Source organism: Mastomys coucha, unplaced genomic scaffold (genome assembly GCF_008632895.1).
Source record: "Mastomys coucha isolate ucsf_1 unplaced genomic scaffold, UCSF_Mcou_1 pScaffold3, whole genome shotgun sequence".
Classification (NCBI taxonomy): Eukaryota; Metazoa; Chordata; class Mammalia; order Rodentia; family Muridae; genus Mastomys; species Mastomys coucha.
In genome coordinates, this window is record NW_022196909.1 from 22,017,232 (window position 1) to 22,029,731 (window position 12,500).

Genomic DNA, 12,500 nt, shown 5'->3' on the forward strand with positions numbered 1-12,500 from the left:
AGAGAGAGAGAGACAGGGAGAGAGAGAGACAGACAGAGGCAGAAATAGAAACAGAGACAGAACTGCAGCACCAAAGATAAGCCTTTGTGATTCATTCTCTCAGGACAAGTGTTGAATTACACATTTTTCTCTAGGCATCCTGTTGAATTTTATAGGACACTTGGAGGCACTCTGGACCGAAAAATGCCAAGCAGAAGTAACCTTCTGCTAGCTGATCAGAGAAAGAGCAGAGTATTTGTATTTATTTTTTTTTTCAGAACAGAAAAAAAAATACAATATCCCTTTTAAACGGCATTTTCATCTCCCAGCACTTAGCATTCCTGAGTATGACAAGGATTCCCAGTCAGTCCCACGTTCCTGTGAGCTCTCCTCATTTACACTAACTGCTTTCCTTCATGCTCAAGGATTATGTTATCAACAATGATTACCAACAGTGGGAAAGCTGTGCCTGAAAGAACAGAATAATGGCTCACACTCTCTTCTCTCTGTGCACAGTTGAAAGCTGTGCTTTCGTTCATAGCCAAGATTCTGCTAATGGGAGGGTATTATTGTTCACAGTCTGCAGTCTCGTGAAGAGATTTGCTCCTTAGTTCTTCTGAACCATGGCGGCTAATTTCAGGAATTTTTTTTTTTAGTTATTAGAAAATATTCCATGGTTCTCTAGTTATTTTATGCTTTTTACAGTGAATCAAGTAATAAACACTTATCTAAGGTTAATGTTTTTTTCTCTTCTCTTAATGGGAATACATCTTAAGGAGAAAATTCAAGCACGAAATTTTAAGTGTTACACACCTCTTCTCCCTTTATTTTACTTCTGCATATTTGTTAGTTCAGGCATTTTACGTATTGTTTAGTGAAGAAATTAACTAGAAACAATAAAAGAAGATATGATTCATAACATATTTTATTATCTTGGATTTAAGCCAGCAAGTTTTTCTCCATCAATATTCGAATAAAATAGTGTGCCTGGGAAAGAGATCAAATAGGTAGGCATGTAAACAGGGTTTAAAACAAATACTGCTCATCAAAATTCTGAATATCAACTATCAAGTGATATCAATTTAAGGTCCTTTGAAAAATAAAAATTAGAACAAGTAAATAGTTTTATCACTTGATAAGCCCCATATTTCCATATTATACCTAATAAACTTCATGTATTATTTAGTGAGAAACATTGTAATTATTCATTAAGAATGCAGCTCCAATATGAGCCTTCAATATGGAGCTGTGCAATATCTTCCAAGTAAGATGAACAAAGTATTAGAGGGTTATATTTCAGTACATACAGACTAAATGAAATGGTTTTATTTATTATTTACTCATTTTCAGAATTACTCCAAGGTTCTGAGAGATAAAAAAATTATAATGGCATACATACTTCCGTTCTTTAAAGGATATGTTATCTCAATATGTAAATTAGCCATTAACAGGGAGAATGATATTAAACATACAATAATGATGAGGACATTTCAAATAGTGAAGGCTGAAATAAGTATGACATATTTTTTCAGGCAAAAGGGTAATCATTCAATAGATATCATTCTTAAAGTATAAAGAGGATATTAATTTATTCCCTGTAATAGAGAAACCTTTTACACATACATTGAAAAAGACTAAAATGGCCAGCTATACAATGCTAGGAATTACAATGATTCATGAAGACTTGAAAGTTTGTAGTGTGGCAGCTGAGTCCTGAGTGTCGTTACCTTATTTTATCAGGATTATTTTATAAAAGCATAAATTAGCTATTTCAAGTAAGATCATGAGCATATGAATGTATACATGCTTTGAAGTCCATTTAAATATATTAATATTGACCCGTGTTTGTTTTATGGAGAATGAACTACTTTATAAATGGGTTTATTATTATATCCTAGATTATATACTGTTTCTTATTCTTTTTTTTTCTGTCATTCTTTCTTAATCATAATTGACCTTCATCAATTCCGACCTCATCATCATTGTTTTACATTATGAGTCCTCTGCATTTTAGTATAGAAGATGCAGTACAGTCTTAACTAATATCCTGCTCATTAATAATTTGGAAAGCACCTGCTGTCAGTTGCAGTTGGGGAATTATTTTTCTCAGAAATGCTTCCTATTCAGTGCTGACAATTGAACTGAAGGCCTTCCACATGCTGTGCAAGTACCCTACGACTACTGAGCTATACCCTAAGCAAGGAAAATGATTCTTAAGTTGCTTTGTATATGGACAAGTTAAAAATTCTACGTAGGCTTCCGTATCTCATGTTCAACTGCATAAGTAATGGACATAAGTTAAGGTCATGGTACAATTGAAAATATTTGAGGCATTTTTCGTATAATAAGAATATTGGATATATGGTATCAGCCGATCTTAAATAAATGCATCCTTATTTCTGAGAAATCTAAATATTTGAGAACAAACATATAAGGGGAGGATCATTGAATGGGCGGAAGGGAAGACAAGAGTGAAAGACTGCAGGGAACAGAAGGAGGGGAAGCTGTGATTAGAATGAAAAATCAATAAAAATGTTAGCAAATAATAAAAAGAGAACATAAAAATTATGTAAATAATTAACTAAGAGTTGAATAAAATATAAATTTTATGACTAATAAGGGTTCAGAATTAAGAAAATTAATAAAAATAAAATATGAAATAATAAAGCATACATATAAAATAATACTTGCCACATATAAGCAGGTTGTATCGATGAAGCAATTTATCAGTGTAGCAGTTTGTTGAAAAAAAATTATTATTCAAAGTGGCTCAAAGACTATTCCCGGACCTTGTCTCTCTTTAACTCAGCAGTAAAGAAATAAAAGTTGACTGTACATATATAACCTCAGGGAATCATGACTTTGAATGTGCCATGTGTACCACTAATTTAACAGTGTTTTTCATTTACTGTTTTATCTAAAACTACTTGACATTATGGTCAAAAACTGGTGATTGTACAAACAAAATATCTAATATTAATCCATGTAGTTTTTTCTGTGGAAAATTAATAATAAAAGCTTTTGCCAAGTAGACAGCCTACCCTTTAAATTAATTTTTAGTCTTATAATTTGTTAATTTCTTTAATATGATTTATTCTACCATTGTAGCATTTTTAGTACATTTCTTACTTGATTTAAGATTACTTTACTGAGCATATAAAGAAGAAATACTCTATGTGCAAAATAGTTATATTTCAGAACAAAGTGATAAAACAGAGAAAAATAATAAGAATAATTTTACAGTTCAGATAGTTAGTATTTTCCAAAGAATTAATAGACAGGGAGATAGATCAGTGGGCAAAGACATTCTCCAAAAACCTATATTTGATCCCTGGATGTTACATAATAGTAAAAAACAAAAACCTCTTATATTTTTCTCTGACTTCCATTGTGCAGATATATAGATGCACATACATACACACACACTCAATATAACTTAAAGATTAAGTATTTTAAATTTATGCATATGTAATTATAAAAATTGAGCATGTATATTGACAGACCATTTATGATAGTAAATGAAAAAATAAACATATGTTTTAGAGTATTTTTAAGAGAAATTGGATGTTACCAATTCACTTACTCATTTAAGTAGAGTCATTTTGCAAATGTTTGTGAATTATCTTCAGCTCTGATGAGATCTTATGTTATTGCAAATACAAATTCAGGTAGTTGTGAGCTGGCATGTGGGTGCTGGAAACTGAATTTTGGTTTTTTGGATGAACAGCAGCACGTACCCTTAAGCACTGGGCCATCTCTTCATGCCCTGATATTACAAATTTTAATGTGGAGAATTTGGTTTCAAAACATGTAGTATGCAAATGTACTAAACAGTGCTTTCGGTTTTGAGTAAAAATTTAAAAATTCCTCATTTTTAGGATTAATGAAAACCTCAAGACTATTCCTCCATCATATAAACTTAATTTGATCATAAGAATTTGTTTTTGAGTTTCTTTGGGGAGTGATAAAGATTGCCAAGCAAGCTGAGATGGACTTCCCCTGAGGGAAGTCTGGCTCACTGACAACTGTTACAGACCTGACTATGACCTATTGTGCATTCTTGAGAGCCAGAATCTATTCACACTCTTCCTTTATACTACTAATAATAACATTCATAGATTATGTGTAACAATTGAAGATGAGCTAACACAGCTCTGTGGTTTGTAATTAGCATGATGATACAAAATAAAATGGTAATAGTTTCTCATTTTCTCAAGCTCACTATTTAAATTTATCTGGTCTCGAGTCATTTTTACTGGTCATGCCTACTGTTAATACTTCAATTTTAGTGGAAGGCATGTTTCCCTTTCAGTAGCAGGAAAAGATCTCATTTTACACCCGCTCCTTCCAGGAAGGTTAGTAAAATAGCAGAGTTGGAGCAGGATATATAGTAAATCAGTAGTCAAAGATGTGGTTAGATTTTCTATAACCCGGAAAGACATTCTTCTTCCCTGAATTTCAATCTGCACTTCTGCCCACTGTAACAAGTCATAGTTTGCCTGAGCTAGTGTGGTTAATAATATTTTACTTCCTTATGAGTAAAGTTGTTCTCGTGCCACCCAGTGTACCCGGGTGTGTTGTAGAGACATAGTACTTTATTTTGGACAGCTATGAATTTTTCCACTCTTCTTCGCCTTGGAAGGAAATGCTAAGTGATAAACCCACCAGGGGTCCGTGATGGTGGTGTTGGCACAAACATGGTTGAGCCATCTGTGTTGGAAAAGGACATGGCTTAACTAAGTATCAGTGACCTTTAAAAAGTAAATAATAAACAAACGTGCAGCTGAAGACACAGCATCAGGTCACAATAAGTGTCTGCCATAGTGACTTCAGAAGACAAAAGCATCATCAAGGAAATATCATCAACAGCCATCTGATTACTTAAAAATATTATAGCATGGATACTCTTTTTATGATTCACTGCTCTGCCAAGTCCATTAAAAACATAGTTAAAATGCATATGGACATTTACTATAGTTTTATCCCCTAAAACATCACTTTATTACTGTATATATAACAATGGTGAACAATAAAATGTTTTATTAATCTTATTTTCTTTCAAGAAATTCTTGAAATTTTGTTCAAAGAATAATTATCATCATCCAAAATAATATTTGTGTTACAAGCTATTGAAATATCTTAGAAAATTTAAATACTAGATTTTTTTACTTCCTTGAAATCTCAGTTAAAAGGTTGTATAAGATCACTTGTTCTCAAATTCTCAGTTTAATTGCGTGATCATAAAAGGAAAATCATAATCATAGTAATGAAGCATAATAAGGCTGAATAAAAATCTCAGAATAGCACAGTGACCGTGATTAAATTTTCAAAATTTGTCTTGGGTTTCGTTTTATCAGTTGAAGACTCATAGTTATTGTTTGGTAATAATAATAACTAGTAATTGATTAAAATTATAAAATAGGGAGATCATTTCAGATAAAAGATGCAATAGAAGAAATGAATTTAAGCCTGTGGAGTTATAATACTTGGGTTGAGCTAATATTCACCATTATAATTTTCTACTCTCCATTATCTGTAATATGATTTCCCTTTTAATGTGATAAAGTTCTCAAGTTAAAGCTGAAATCAAATTTTAAGAAACTGATAAAAATAATTTCTCGATTGGCTCAGTAGATAGTGGAAACTGGTTTATTTTAAAAGCAAGAAATGACATGATGCATAACTTATTGAAAAGATCACTTTGCACAATAAATATACAACATAAGAAACAAGAGGGATCATCTGCATAGAAATCAATGAAGGGAAAATAAGGTCAAAGTTCAATGAAAGCTGATAAAATCCACCATAGAAGCAGTTCACAAAACATGGGTATGCCTCTCCTGCAGCTTGCTTATAGCTTGTATTTAAGGAATAAAGAGATCCAAAGAAAATGCTAATATGCTTTATTTATTTTTATGGTGGCTAGATCAATTTATTTTTGTACCTGAGAAAATTTTTCTAGTGCATCACAGCACAAGAAATGCTTACTAAGTGAAAGCTCGAGAAACAGGAGTAATATTGAAATATTTAATCATAGTTGAAAAAAAAGTATAGTTGTCAAAAAGAAAAAGAAAACAACAACAACAACAAAAAACCACCTAAGAGCTCTTACAGGGACACATGTGCATAGATTTTAGGAGGAAAATACATTTGAATTAACAAATTTACCTGGATACACATTTTACTATTATTACATCCTGGCTGTAGAGATTTAAAATTTAGCTTTTGCAATTTATTCAGTGGCTAAACTTCTGGTAATCCTTTTTTCCCCCTGTTTTCTTTTAAAAAAATTTTTCAACATTTTTTACCCCCCTATCCCATTCCTTCTCCTACCTGCTTCTATGAGGGTTACTCTACCACCCACCCACTCACTCTTGCCTCACCACCCCAGCATTCCTCTACAGTGGGAAATTTACCCTCCAAAGGACCAAGGGCCTCCCCTCCCATTGATGCCAGATAAGGCAATCCTCTGCTACATATGCAGCTGGAGCCTTGGGCCCCTCCATGTGTTCACTTTGGTTGGTGGTTTAGTCCCTGGGAGCTCTAGGGAGGTCCAGTTAGTTGATATTATTATTCTACCTATGGGGCTGAAAACCCCTTCAGCTCCTTCAGCTCCTTCAGCTCCTTCAAGTCCTAACCCCTCTATTGGAGTCCCCATGCTCAGTCAGATGGTTAGCTGCAAGCATCCAAATATGTATTGGTCAGGATCTGGCAGAGCCTCTCAGGGCACAACTATTCCATGCTCCTTCCTGTCTGGAAGCACTTTTGGCCTCACCAATAGTGACTGGGTTTGGTGTCTGCAGATAGGGTGCATGCCTAAGTGGGGCACAATCTCTAGATGGCCTTTCCTTCAGCTTCCTTCTCCACTCTTTGTCCCTGTATTTTCTTTAGACAGGAGCAGTTCTGGGTTAATATTTTTGAGGGGTGTTTGGCCCATCCTTCAAGAGGGGCAGTGCTTAACCTCTGCATATGGCCTCTGTAGGTTCTCTCTCCCTTTTCTTGAGTATTTCAGCTAATGTCATCCCAGTTGGATTCTGGGAGCCTCTTGCTTTCCTGGCATCTGGTGGCTACTCCCAGTTCTTCATTCCCCAAAGCTACATACTTCCATTCCATTTCCAGACCCTCTGTACTTAGACCCTGTCTCCTCCAATACCTGATCCTGACCCCCTTTTCCCTTCCCCTCCACTCTCCCTCTCAGGTCCCTCCCTCCCTCTACCTTTGTAGATTATTTTGTTCCCCTTTCTAAGTAGAAATGAAGCATCCACACTTTGGTCTTCCTTCTTCTTGAGCTTCATATGGTCTGAGTTGCATCGTGGGTATTCTGAGCTTTTTTTCTAATATCAAATTATCATGAGTGCATACCATGTGTGTTCTTTTGTGACTGGGTTACCTCACTCAGGATTATATTTTCTAGTTCCATCCATTTGCCTGCAAATTTCATGAGGTCATTGTTTTTAATAGCTGAGTAGTACTCCACTGTGTAAAAATGTACCACATTTTCTGTATCCATTCACCTGTTGACGGACATCTGGGTTGTTTCATGCTTCTGACTATTATAAATAAGGCTGCTATGAATATAGTGGAGCATGTGTCCATTTTTATGTGTTAGAGCATCATTTGGGTAAATTTATTTCCAGGAGTGGTATATAGCTGTGTCTCTAAGTAGTACTATGTCCAAATTTCTGAGGAACCACCAAACTGATTTCCAGAGTGGTTGTACCAGCTTGCCATCCCACCAACAATGGAGGAATGTTCCTCTTTCTCCACATCCCCACCTACATCTGCTGTCAACTGAGTTTTCGATCTTAGCCATTCTGACTGGTGTGAGGTGGAATCTCAGGGTTGTTTTCATTTGCATTTCACTGATGTCTAAGGATACTGAACACTTCTTTAGGTGTTTCTTGGCCATTCGATATTCCTCAGTTGAGAATTCTTTGTTTAGCTTTGCCACCCATTTTTAAATAGGGTTATTTGGTTCTCTGGAGTCTAACTTCTTGTGTTCTTTGTATATATTGGATATTACCCCTCTATCAGATGTAGGGTTGGTAAAGATCTTTCCCCAATCTGTTGGTTGCCATTTTGTCCTGATCACAGGGTCCTTTGCCTTACAGAGCTTTTCAGTTTTATGAGATCCCATTTGTCTATAGTTGATTTGAGAGTCTGAGCTATTGGTGTTCCGTTAGGAAAATTTCATCTGTGCCGATGTGTTTGAGGCTCTTTCATACTTTCTCTAATAAAAGAGACAGTTAATAATTCAGTGTATCTGATTTTATGTGGAGGTCCTTATTCTACTTGGACTTGACCTCAAGCTGCACCACAGAGCTATAGTGATAGAAAACAAACAAACAAACAAAGACCAGTATTGATACAGAGACACACAGGTAGATCAATGGCATAGAATTGAAGACCCGGGATTAAACCTACATGTCTGTGGTCACCTGATCTTTGACAAAGAAGCCAAAACCACCCAGTGGTTAAAAGACGGCATATTGAATAAATGGTGCTGGCATGTATAAGAATGCAAATTTATCCATTCTTATCTCCTTGAGAGTTCAGTAGAGTACAGTAAATGTGGTACATTTACACAATTCTCCTTAAGAATTCAGGGGGACAAAATGGTGTATCTATTTAAATTGGAAGAAACCAGGATGGAGAACTGATATGCTAGAAATCTCTGGATTTATTTTAAACTAAGGCAACCATCTAGGAAATGATTCACAGAATTAATCATATAATAATATAATCATATAGTAATAGAGTACATACAGAGAGAACCTATGGTGTCAAGTTTAGAGGTTTGTATGCATTACCCCAATGTTTAAAAGCCACAATAGTATTAGGTGATTAAGGATACAGGGGAATCTGAGAGCTGTGGCATAGCTAAATGCATTGCAGAAGATGGTTAGGAGAAAGAACATTTGAGAATTAACAGAGATGGCAGTATTCAATAATATTGTTAGAAGTTGAAAATAGTCAAAAGTGGGCTTTAGGGAAAATTATTAGCATTAATATTCCACAGAGATAGTAGCTTACTGTTGAGGAGAAAATGGATCTAGACAAACAAGATCGTCACCAGGTATTACATTTGTCCAGACACTAAGAAAAATTTTTTAAAGACACTAAACTGTTAAAAAAAATTTTTAGAAACAATAGTTACTGAATTACTTAAATGCTGACTATATTTTAAAACTTATTCTAGAAGTTGGAAAGTACAGAAAGCTAAATGAGATACTGCCTAACATGTATTAGTATACAATGTACTGGCAAGGAAAAAATGTACACTGGTTTATACTGAAAGAATTAAATAATGGTAGGTATGGCCTAATGTCCTCAGTGACAAGGATACGAAAAAGAGAGAAAGAAAAAAACAAGCTGTTGGGAAACCTCTGTAACAAATATATCCCAAAGGGATTTAAAAAGACACTGGTATATTCTCATTCAGAGGAAGCCTGACATAGTGGCTCTATGAGCCACCTCACGGGACATCTAATACTTTTCTACCATTTCCTAATACTAGGAGAAAAACCTAGTTCATGACAAATCTTAAACTCAATATTCAAATGTATTCCTCCCATATTCTAAAGTTCAAAGCATGTTATATAGCAAGGAAGGTAGAAAATGAACATTAGCCCGGCAGTGGTGGCACACACCTTTAATCCCAGCACTTGGTAGACAGAGGCAGGCACATTTCTGATTTCGAGCCCAGCCTGGTCTACAGAGTCCAGGACGGTCAGGGCCACACAGAGAAACCCTGTCTCAAAAAACAAAACAAAAAAAAACAAAACAAAAAAAAAAAGAAAAGAAAAGAAAAGGAAAACAAAAAGAAAATGTACATTAGTTAGGAAACATTTTTTTAAAAAATGAAAAATAAGGATGAGCCACCGATCTCTATCTTTATCATCATTCTCCTCCAAGGAAGAGAGAGAACATCAGGAAAGTTATATTGACACAGTGGAATTCAAAGATGAATATAGGATGTAAACAGTCATTGAACAGTATTGGAAATTGCAGAATAAATGGCCCAAGAGAAAAATAATTGATGACAATAACTACAATGATTTTATTTTTCAAATAAGGTTTTTATTTTTAAAGAGTCAATAGTGCAGCATGTAGGTTATCACACTTTGCAAGGCAAAATACACAAGGTTAATTTGGGAATGCTATTGTGTAACACAATACAAAATAGTCTTTAATTCTACATCTAATGTCTGGATTTTTTTTTAAGATTTTGGACATGCTTGAAGATTTTTATTAAATATAGCTGAGATAGCACAGGACTTTTTCTACAATAAAACTGACAAGAAAACAGTATTTAGAAAGAAAGAAGCATTTGAAATAAACATAGTCTCTATAAATCTATTGCTGCCCAATATGGCACCCTTAGTTAGCACTGTACACTATAGTCATGGTCGAGGAGAGCAGAGAGAAGTGCTGAGGTGTGCTGATGTAAACTGATAAGTGTTTGTAGGTTATGTTGTTGTGGTAACAGAATACAAGGAAGGGAAGAAGATTCAAGGGATGCTAAACCTCCTCGAGCAAATGGTTTATAGCATGGTTGCTGCTGTTCATGTAAAGATGCCAGAAAGTGATGCCACCAGTAGAGATTGAGTGAATACTTAAGAGGAAAATATGGAAGAAACACTTCCATTAATTAATTAAAAGAATTAATTAATTAATTAAAATTAATTAAAAGATTTAATTGATTGATTGATTAAAAGAATTAATATTGGAGATATCAATATTGCCCCATACAATATTGACTTTTTGAAATTTCCCATTATGTCAAATAATATGGACAATTATAGAAATAAATAATTCTTATGTCTAGAAAAATAAATGTGGAAGCGTATTGTGATTTGAATATGAGTCTAGAGGAAGGAACTGGGAGGGGAATATAGATGTTAACTGAAGCAAAATCATTGGCAATTCAGAGGACAGAGTTACATGGAGCACAGCAGAAATTCACCATAGGGAAAGAATGACTACAAAGAAACAGAATTAGATCTGCTGACAGATGTGAATGGGACAAAAGAGACATGGAAATCAATGCAGCCCACAAGGGCTGGTATGGAAGTAGGATGTGAAGAGAACCCAGGTGACTTATGCAGTCACTGCTGGATGATCATGGGTCTGGAGACACATGAAAGAGTTTCAAGTAAGCGACACACATCATTCCCATAGGCTATATTTACATGTTTTTGACCAAATAGTCCTTCAGGTTATTTTGTTGTTGTTGTTGCTGCTGTTGTTTGGTTTGGTTTTGTTTTATTCTTGGTATTGCTGTTTTAGCAGTAAATAAATTTGTGAAATATGCACAGATTGTTTCTTAAAGTGGCTGTTTCTACTACATGTGTTACTTTCCTCAGTTTAAATTATGAGATTCCCACACCATGGAAGCTAGACAGACCCTCAGAGGCAGTGCTGGGGGACTTTCTCCCTCCCTTCCTTTTTTCTCTTCCTTCTTTTCTCCCTTCTTTGGCTCATTCCCCTTCATTCTTTCCCTTCTTCCACATAACTTCCATATATATGAAAGAAGAAGTGAGACCCTTTATTTTTATTCTTTCACCTCTCTGACTTTACCATGCCATCTCTCTCCACTCAGTTTATAACAATACCCTTTAATGTTGCCTTTGTCAAGTTCAAAGCTCTTAAATCTCAAGAACATATTGAGTGCACACAATGTTATGACTATCCATGGTTATGTTTCTAAGACCTTCAATTTGTAAACAATAAATCTAATTCCACAGACCAGATTTATGCTTATAGGTAATGGATGTTCAAGAATAGGAAAGTGATAATTAAATTTCCAGCATTTGATTTTTATCAACTAAATATACAGCTTAGGGGAAATTATAATATTCCATCATATTTATATAATACTTTTATTGTACCAAATTATTGAACAAATTATGTTCACTATAATAATTCTTATGTTCCTTTTATCATTGTAGGAGTTAAGTATTTTGACTAATTTGCTTATTTTGTTATAGGAATTGGGTATTTGGTTATGAGGTATGGAGATTTGTCTTAAAGGTGCAGAACCCTTCTCTATCATAAACATCATGTGAGAATACGTGAAAACAAGCTTTTGACACTTTATAATGGTAATATTTTTAAAGAAATAAAACTAGTATAAAGATGACTGCCAATATTCTGGTGCTCAGAAATATGTTTAAATAGCATAGACTCTTCACACTAGGGTAAAATAAATAAAGGGACTTAAATACAATTGATGTCTACCACAAGAGCCAGGTCTGTTGTAGTGAAACACCTAACAAATCATATCAGAATCTTTAATTACTATTCAATCAACTTTTCTGTTCACTGTGTTAGTTTCTTGTTTGTCTTAAAACAAGGACATTATAAAACTGCATTGGAAAGATGAAAATGCTTTGTTTGATCTTTTGAATTTTAATGTCAGAATATTATTGTGAAGAAAATTGGGCTTTCTGAAGTGACAAATACATTATTTAACAGCTTTGATTAAAAGTAAGATTTATAAAATACTTTCCTAAAAGAAA

General features: G+C 34.4%; 1 protein-coding gene across 6 annotated transcripts in view; it reads left to right on the top strand.

Moving 5' to 3' along the window:
• The window catches only part of Grik2 (glutamate ionotropic receptor kainate type subunit 2), a 626,777-nt gene that overhangs the window by 475,509 nt on the left and 138,768 nt on the right, over positions 1 to 12,500 (top strand). The window lies entirely within an intron of this gene.